This window comes from Phascolarctos cinereus, unplaced genomic scaffold (assembly GCF_003287225.1).
Source record: "Phascolarctos cinereus isolate Bilbo 61053 unplaced genomic scaffold, phaCin_HiC Scaffold_4;HRSCAF=312, whole genome shotgun sequence".
Classification (NCBI taxonomy): Eukaryota; Metazoa; Chordata; class Mammalia; order Diprotodontia; family Phascolarctidae; genus Phascolarctos; species Phascolarctos cinereus.
In genome coordinates this window covers 480,701,083-480,711,560 of record NW_027555847.1, presented here as the reverse complement: position 1 = coordinate 480,711,560, position 10,478 = coordinate 480,701,083, and positions in this window count along the sequence as shown.

Below are 10,478 nucleotides of genomic sequence, written 5' to 3'. Positions count from 1 at the left end.
TTGTTGGCATAATATATGCCATATATAGCTATAATTAACGATAACAACTTACAAATGACTATTTTCAAAGCTCATTAAAAGTATTAAAGAATCTGTTGAGCTAAGAAGCAACACTGTTTCCAGAGTCACACTATCAAAAAGAAAATTGTTGGGTTGACTAATCTCCTAAAAGATTTTAACTAGTAAACTGAGATACCATGTGTCCTTTTTTGGTGTTCTCGCTTATTCATTGGAAGAAGTAAAAGGAAGATATACTATTATTACATATTTAATTTTTTGCAATCTGTTAATTTCATACAACATGTTTTTTATCACTAAACCTTTTAATAAGATATGTTCCCAAGAAGTAATTCTTTGTAGCACAAAAAAAAAATCCCCCTTCAGCAGACTTAACACTATATAGTACTCTTAAGAGTGGATAGATATGATCATACTCTATATAGTAAAGAATATTTGGCTCCCCTAAATGGGACTCATTAAATTGTCCACAGTAATACATGTATTTTATGATAATAAGAGCTAGGATTTATAGAGCCTGCTATGTGCCAAGTACTGTGATAAGTGACATACAAATATCTCATTTGATCCTCACAACAACCCTGGGAGGTAGGTGCTATTATTATCTCCATTTTACAAGGTTAATTAGTGTCTGAGATCCCAGCACTCTATCCCCTGTGCCACAGAGGCAAAGACAATAATACATAATGTATCTGAAGACTTGGGTTCAGGTTCTTGTCCTTGCCCTGCCACTAAATAAGAATACTAATGTTATAACAAGATTAATGAAAATATTGTTTTTTCAAGTAAGAAAGGATTTTTAGAAAATTTGTCACTGTTAGATTGAAAAATAATTTTTCAAAAAAACTTCTGATCTTGTTTGAAGTGTATTAAACTGTATAATTATGTGTATATAGTTATAAAAGGCATGTATTACTAAGCCAGAGAACTCCAAAATGAGTATGAGAACTTCTCAGCTGCCTTGAGAATATCTGATCTTGTATTGATTTAAGTAAACTAAGGGCTGAACTATATTTTCCCATCCACCAAGTTTAATACAGTTTGGAGGGATGAATATAAAATTTATGGGAAGATGACAGAAGAAACATAAAAATGAAGATATTTTGAATAATAATAAAAGCTTTCAAAATATAATTTAAGTCTACCCCAACTCCAGACTTTCCTTTTTTTCTTTCAAAGGTACCAGGTAATCTCCTTAGTCACCCAGGTTCTTAACTTCATTCCACCTTTTTATTCTTTCTCCTTCATCCCACATATCGACTCAATTGTCGAATCTTATTGCATCTGCATTCACAATATCCCTTACAGTTGCCTCACTTTCCCCTCTTATAGCCGCCACTCTAGTTCTGATCTTCATTACTCTTTCTGTTGTATACTGAAATAGACTCCTAATTGATCCCAGTTTCTAGACTTTTCTCACCCCAACCCATCCTCTGCATAGCAGCCAAAATAACCTTCTCAAAATACAGGTTGGGCCATGTCCCTACTTGTTCAAAAACCTTCAGTTAAGTGACTCTCACTTGCCTAGAAGATAAAATATAAATGCCTTAGCTTGCCATTTGAACATTTCACAATCATTATCTTTCCCCTAATGTTCAGTATCTCCTCCCATGTTTGTCTGTTGGGTTTTTAATTGTTTTAAATATACAAATAATTTATTAATCTCCTTGTCTAATTTTGTTAAAGCATGGTTTTAGGGATACATTTCCCCCCCTGAGAATTATACTAACTGCATCCTGGAAATTTCAGTACCTTATTTCATCATTATTGTCTTTCACATATTGTTTTTGTGGAACAAAGTTCTGTGAAACATAGTTAAGTGCTCATCTATCAAAGAAATGGGTTAAACAGTTGTGGTATATTAATGAAATGGGATATTAAGGTGCTGTAAGAAACAGGTAGGAAGATTACAGAAAAAACATGGAAAGGCTTTACATGAATTAATGTTAAAAGTAAGCAGAGCCAAGAAAACAATATACACAGTGATTACAGTAATGTAAAAGAACAACCATGAAACAATCAGAAGTGAACAAAGAACACACAGGGCCCCAAAGAGAAATGAGAAGACACCTCCTTCTCCTTTGCAGAGATAGGCAAACCATGAATGTAGATTATATACATTCTCAGATATTTTTTCAATGTATTGATCACGTTTACTGATTTCTCCCCCTCTCCTCTTTTTTTTTCTTTTAATTATAATAGTACTTGTTATATGGAATGGCTTTCTGAGATAATTGGGGAGGGATATGGGGGAAATTTTTAGCATGTAAAAATTTTTAAATAAGGTTTTAAAATTATTTCTTGGACATTTATATGGTACATATTCATAGATACAGATACCAGTGAGTTGCCAATGAATGCTAAATTCCAAGCAGTTTATTGTTCAAGAATTGTTTATGCAATGCGTTTTGTTTTTGTTTGTTGCTTTTTGGCTAGGCAATGGGGTTAAGGGACTTGCCCAGGGTCACACAGCTAGTGTCAAATGTCTGAGGTCAGATTTGAGCTCAGGTCCTTCTGACTCCAAGGCCAAAGCTCTATCCACTGTGCCATCTAGCTGTCCCCTTTTTTTTTAACTTCTTGAAAAACAGAAGAACACTTCTGTACAGAATCAGCAGGATTAATTTTGTAAATGCCAAAACTAAAGACAGAACAAACATACATGTTTTCATTTTGATATTTTTAAGACCATGTTACCTAGGTTACATTACTTCAAAAAAAAAGCTACAACCCTCAAAAAACGAGATATAGAGTTGTCAGGTTTATACACTAACATTATGGCATAATTATAGTGGATAGCTGTTTAAGCATTTTTCTGATTAAATTGTTAACTCAAAGGAATTTTATCCTCTTTTATATATCCTACATAGCACTTAGAACTCTGCACATAGTTAAGGCATACCATAAATGTGATAAATGTTGATGCCTTGTTTAAACAAGCACTTTATATAAAGCTGACGTGTATACATGATTTTTAAATCATAAAAACATCTCTAATCTGAGTCCAAATACTTGGTAGCCCTAAAACAGAAAGGTGATTCATAAATTAAGAAAGGTGGTGAGGAGGCACCAAAGCCCTGAAATTTTTTCAGCCTGTGGTTAAATAATCTGAGATCACTGAACAAAATACTTGGTATCTGGCAAAATTATCCATACCAACAATCATGTAAGCCCTATTTCTCAGTTTCCTCTGATAATTGGTGGTGCCTTTAGGAAGACCTGAGTTCAAATTCTGCCTCAGGTACTTAGTAATTGTGTTGACACATAAGTAGACAAATTACTTAACTTTCCTCAGTTTCCACAACTTAAAATGAGGATAATCACAGCAACAATCTACCTGTCAAGGTGGTTGTGAGGATCAAGTGTGATAATAGTTGTGTCAAAAAAAAAGTTCTTAGCACAGTGCCTGACACATACTAAGCCCTGTATAAATGTTTATTCCTTTTTATTTTTTTTCCTGATACTTTATCACATTAGGAAGTGGCATTTCACTCTTTTTTATCTATGAGAGTGCTTAATATCAGGGCATGTAAAACTTCCTTTTGCCTCCTAGAGACAGATTTATGGTTCTACCTTCAGGGTTTTTTGGTTTGTTTCTGCTCAGTCATTTTTCAGTTGTGTCTGACTCTCTGTGACCCCATTTGATGTTTTCTTGTCGGAGATACTGGAGTGGTTTGCTGTTTCCTTCTCCAGCTCATTTTACAGATGAAGAAACTGAGGCAAACAGGGTTAAGTGACTTGCCCAGGGTCACACAGCTAGTAAGTGTCTGGAACCAGATATGAACTCAGGTCTTCCTAACTCCAGGCCTGGTGCTCTATCCACTGTGCCACCCTGCTGCCTTCAGACTAATTGGTTATCTTATGGTGGCCTTTATTAGTTCCTGCTTTATTTGCAATGATAGCTAATTATAGTGACAGCTTATATCAATTAAGCACTTCAAGATTTACACTATATATATATGTATTATATATACACATATATATACGTGTGTGTGTGTGTGTGTATATATGTATGTATGTATATATTATCTCTTATCACAACAAACCAGTGAGGTAGGTGCTACAGGTTTAAACAGATGAGGAAACAAGGTCAAGAGATTATTCTACTGGTATGTGCTTTAAGGTTTGTTAAATGTTTGCATGTCATCCTTTTAACAGCTTTGTAAGTTGAATAGTGTAGATATACCTATTTTATAGAGAAAAGCAAGCTGAGGGGTTCTATAATGCAAATAGGGTTTTTATTGTACGTGAGGTTGGTATTCTAACCCTAGTCTTTTTTTCCCATTATATTTGAATTTATTTTAAACTTATATACAAAATAACATTGCCATGTACACAGAACATAAAAAAGGATTCAACTTAAAGTAATAAGTTTCCATTTCAAGAAAACCTATATAATAAATACTACACATTATTTTCAAATCTGTCCATCTTTGCTTCCTTGTATGTTTTCTTTTGTCCTCTGTTGTGCTCTTTTTACTTTATTTTTTCCCCTTCTTCCCCCCACCTAGAAGACTACAATTAAGTGCAGGTATATTTATATATGTACATATAGACATATACACAATTATCCAGAAACACATATACACATATACACTAACATATATACATAAGACCTCATTATGCTTATTTCCTCTTGTCATCTGTTTCCCTGTAGGTGGATAGCATCTTCCTTTATATGTCGAAGTCTTTCCATATTTTTCTGAATCTACCAGCTCATCATTTCCTATGCCACAACAATATTCTAACCCAGTCACATTCTGTCTGGGAGATTTGTCTATGAGAATTTTTTCCCCAATTTTTCTGTATTCCCTCTAGGCTACATAAGTTTTATTTATACAGGAAAAATAATAACAATTATCCATTTTACACTTCAACACTACTTTCACCTTATAATATGGTTTAAGGTCTGATACTGCTGAATCTAGTTCTGTCACTTCTTTTGCTCCTCGTTTTCTTGAAATTCCAGACCCTGTGCTCTTCCAAATGAACCCTATTTATATTATTTTTTTCTAACTCAGTAAGATAATTTTTTAGTAATTTAATTGAGATGGTGTTACATAAATAGATTAGTTAGGTAAAATTGTCGTGTTAAAAATTATATTAGCTTTACTTATCCATGCATGATAAATATTACTTCAGCTATTTAGATCTGACTTAATTTGTATAAAAGGTGTTTTGTGTTTACGTTCATACAGTTCCCATGTCTGTTTTGGCAGGTATACTCTAATATTTTTTTCAATACTGCCTAGTTATTTTATATAGCTAATATTTTTTAATATTGTCTAGCTATTTTATATGGCCTAAAACTTTATATGGCTGACACAGTGTAGTTTCCCTATTTTTCTCTTGATTAAATCTGATTTTAGCTTTCACTGAGATCATGATTACTATCCCTGCTTTTTTACACAATAAATTCTACTCCTGACTTTTATGTTCATATCTCATTTTTATAGCTTTTCCTAAAAGCAACATATTATTCAATTCAAATTTTTAATCTCCTATCAGTTTCCATTTTATGGGTAAATTAATCCCATTAACATTCTAAACTATAATTACTTATTGTACATCTTCCTCCTTCCTATTTTCGTCACTGTCCTTCCCACCCTATTGCAAACCCTCCTCACTCCTCTACTTAACTTTTATCCATTACCTTGCCCTCCTATTCCTTAACCTAACCCCCCTACAAGAATCCTTTCTATATCATCTTCCTCCACTCTATCCCCTTATTGTCTTATTTCTTTCTGAATTTATCCTTTTAGATAGATATGTATTGTTCCATCTTTAACCCATTCTCTATGTGAGTAGGGTTCCAGAACTATCCTCCTTCCTCTCCAGGTCTGATTCCTCTGTATTACTTCTTCCTCTCGCACTTCATTTGTATAAGATAATTACTCTTTATGCCTTTTCCTACATGTTTTTGCTTCTTAGAATCACATCAATACTCCGCTTTACCCCACTCTTTCTTTCAAACTACCCAATTACTGATGACAGTCTTAGACATACAGTTTACATTTCCACATAGAAAAAGTAAACAATTTGTCCTTATTGAGTCTCTTGTCATTAGTCTTTGATGTTTGCCTTATATTGTATCTTGTATGTCAAATTTTCTATTTAGTTCTGGTCTTCTTGCAATAAAATCCCAAAAGCCTATCAATTCATTGACATTCAATACATTTCATTCAGGATTATACTTAACTTTGCTGGATATATTTTCAGACGTAACCCCGGTTCTTTGCTCTTCGTTATATAGTGTTTCAAGACCTGTGGTCTTTTAATGTAGCCGCTGCTAGGTCTTATGTAATTCTAATTGTGGCTCCACCATTTTCAAATTGTTTTCTTGTTACTCATAAGATTTTCTCCTTAACCTGGGGGTTTTGGAATTTGGCTAATGATATTCCTGTAGGTTTTCCTCCAAGGATCTCTTTCAGGTGGTGATTGGTGGATTTTTTTTTTAATTTCTCCTTTTCCCTCTTCTTACTTCAGGAAAATTTTCTTTATTTCTGTATTATTGTATCAAGATTGTTTTTCTGTTTGTAGTTTTCAGATAGTCTGATTATCCTTGTGTTTTCTCTTATCTGTTCTCCAGATCAGTTGTTTTTCTTATAAGATGTTCCACATTCTCTTCTATTTTTTCATTCTTCATATATTTTTAAAAATTATTTCTTGGTCTCTTATAACTTCACTGGCTTCCCCTTGCCCAATTCTAATTTTCAAGGAGTCATTTTCTTCCTTAAGATTCTGGATCTCCTTTTCTAGTTGGTTGACTTTCTTCTCATAATCTTGTTTTTCTTGTATTGTTCTTACTTTTTAAAAAACATTCTTCAGTCTCTCTTGATTTTTGAAGTCTTTTGTGAGTTCTTCTATGAATTCTTTTTGGGCAGCTGACCATTTGACTTTACTCTTTGGAGTAAGATAGGCTTTTTTACTTCAGTATCCTCCTCTAGAGACAAACCCTGGTCTTCTCTCTTCCCATAGCAATTGTCTATGGTTGGATTCTTTCTCCTTTGCCTGCTCATTTTAAAAACCTTTTTTAGCAGTTTTTTATTATAAAAATCTCTAATCCTGGGGTGTGGGGAATGGTGCCTCTGGCCTCAGGCCCTTCTTAACTGTTATTTTTTGAGTTTTATCCTGGACCCAACTTCTGTACTTCTTTCCTCCTCCAAACCACAGCTAGGGCACACTATGCTAGAAATGTTCTTGCTCCCTGAAAACCCTCCAGTTCTCTCCTCTGGCCTAGAACCAATACCAAGAACCTCAGCTCTCCTGTCTTAAGTGCCCACAGCCTGCAACATCCCCACCCCACTGCTTCTGCACTCACTGCACGTGTGCTGGTTCCTTCTTGCCCAGGACTGCTTATGGGCAGCACAGCTGGGCCTGGCAGCCATTGTCAGGAGAGGTTTCCTCAATCTACCCCGCTCAGATGCCTGACTCCCCACACTGTCCGGAAAGTGAAAATTCCTGTGGCCTAAGTTGAGGCCACCTCCCAACCCAGCTGCCCCCAGGGCTCATCCTTGCAGTTTTAGCAGAGCTATCCTGGAGATATTTACACTTCACTTGGGCCGAACCTCCTTCCTGGGAACTTTCTTCAAATCTTCTTTAGTTGTCCCAGGAGGACTACTGTTCTGCCCCAACTCTTGTTTATTTTTGAGGTCTACATTGACCCTAAGGCACTATTTTGTTTTGTTTGTGGAAGAAATCTGAAGAGCTTGTAATTTTCTGACCTACTCTACCATCTTCCCAGAATTCTCTCCCCTAACCCTAGTCTTTCTCATTCACAACTATGCCTTGAGAATGAGCATTGTGGCCTGGGGCACTGGACTTGGCATCAGGAAGAGTTCATTAGGGCTTACTATTTGCCAGGTACTATGCTGAAGTGCTAGGGATACAAAGAAAGTCAAAGAATAATCCTTGATTGTTCTGACAATATGCAAACAACTTTGTACAAACAAGCTATATACAAGATAAATTAGAGGTAATAAGCAGAAGGAAAGCACTAGAATTAAGGAGGATCAGGAATGGGTACTTGTAGAGGGGATTTTAGCTGGGTCTTAAAAAAAGGCAGGAGGCAGAGATGAGGGAGACCATTCCAGGCATGGGGTACAGCCAGTGAAAATCCTTGGAGGTAGAGTTCAAATACCACTTCAGATAATAGGTGTGTGATCCTAAGCTAGTCACAACCTCAGTGTGACTCACTTTCTTTACATGTAAAATGGGGGTTTGAACCTGATGACTTAATAAAGTTCTTACAGCTCTAAATATGGCACAGTATACCTCTTTGTGCTACCTAGTGAGAGACAGGTAGCATCAAACCTAAGTCTTTATTGTCTCCAAATTCAGCATTCTTTTTGTATACCAGGCTAGCTTTATTTCTGTTACTACTACTTATTCCTTTTAATCCACTTATATTGGTGGCAGTGCAAAAAAAAAATTTATTTCCTTCTAGACCTCAGTGATATTCCACTATAGCCTTATTCTCCATTTTGATCAACTCCTTACTCTAGGTCTCCTTAATATTTGTAAACAATAACAAAGCATGAATATGGTTTAAAATTATATACATTTTTCAAGTGCTTACTATGTGCCAAGCTCCAGAGAGCAAAAAAGAGGCTAAAGACAGTTCCTGCCCTCAAGGAGCTTACATTCTAATGGGGGAGACAACATGCCAAAAAGAAAAACCAACCACAAACAAAAACCCAGGTGTGCATGCACGCTCTGTGTGCGCACACAGAGCAAGTTATATGCAGGATAAATATTTGGCAATAAGAGAAAGAAGGCACTAGAATTAAGAGGGGTAGGAAAGCTCCTCCTGAAGGTGAGTTTTTGGTTGGGACCTAAAAGGACGTCAGGAAGGTAAGTAATTGGAGCAGAACAGGGCAAGCATTCCAGATGTGGGGAGAAAATGCTCAGAGCCATGAGATGGAGTTGTCTTATTCATGGAGCAGCCAGTAGGTCAGTGTCATGGTGTAAAAAGACTAGAAAAAATAGGAGGGGAGTAGGTTATGAAAGGATTTGAATGCCAAACAGAGCATTTTTATTTGTTCCTAGAGGCAATAGGAAGCCACTAGAGTTTACTTAGAGAGGGGTGGGGACATATGCTGGGAGGTGAGTGACATGACTAGAAAATCATTTTGCTGGCTGGATTTTTTTAATAGATTTTTTTTAGTGCTAGCCTAGATGAATGAATATGTATTCTTATCCTGTAACAAAGGAATTCATTTAGCTTTTATGAAAACAATTACCTCTCCTGGAAAAATTCTAACCCGTATAGTTTTGAATAAATGTGTCAAAGCATTTAATTAATTGAAATTGATTTTTTAGCAAAGTTGACATTTTCAGGAGCATCATTTAAATATTTTGCACCAAGAACAAACTTTTTTCCTGAACTATTCAAAGTGTTTACATGAAACAAAATGTATTGAAATTCATGGCTCATAGAAGTCACAGGATCTCAGAGTTGACAGGGACCTTAGAAGGACAGGGACATCATGAAACTGAATAAAAATTTCTACAACACCAACAACAGGCAAGTATTTTGCTTTATGACTTCTATTGAGGGAAAATGTACATTTCCTGAAGTAGCCAAATCTACTTTTGGATAGCTCTAATTAGAAACAACCATCTCTACAATTTCTATCCATTGTTTCTAGTTCTGCTCTCTGAGGCTGAGCAAAAAATTTGAATCTCTTTGATATGATATGTTTTCAAATACCTGAAGAAAACTATTTGTGTACACCTTAATCCTTCCCTTCTCCGTGATAAGCATCACCAGTTCCTTCATTCCATCCTCACATAGAATGATCTTTAGGCCCTTGAACATCCTAATCACCCTCCTGTGGACATTCTTCAGCTCAGCAATATCCTTCCTAAAATGTGGTATCCATTAAAAGACAGCTGAACTTAGCCTAAATGCAATGACCAATACAGTTTCTATAGGATATATGATAAAAATCTATACACAATATACACAAGTAGAAGGAGGGCAATTTTAAAACTGAAGGTTCAAGAGGCCAAGTAGGATGACCAAGATTTCCTGTTGAAGATGGAATATGAGTTGAGCCTTGAAGAGAGCCAGAACTGTCTAAACATTTAGATGAGGAAGGAAAGCATTCTAAGCATGGAGGACAGCACGTTTGATGGTGCTCAAACTGGAGATGTGTGCTTTGAGGAAAAGCAAATAGGCCAGTAATGCAGAACTGCAGAGAATGGAAAGGGGTAAACTCTTAAGACTAGAAATTAAATCCTTAAATACCAAACAGAGGATTTTGTATTACAGCTTGGAAGTAGTAAGGAGCCACTGGTGTTAAAAATTAATAAAAGTAATGAAGTAGTAGATACAGTTAACAGTGCAGACATATAAACTGAGGGTTGTAGTCATAGTTCTATCACTGAAATGTTTTTTCAATACTAAAAATGCCTTGTAAAATTTTGCTTTAGTTCAAATAATGTATTATCAAGTACTT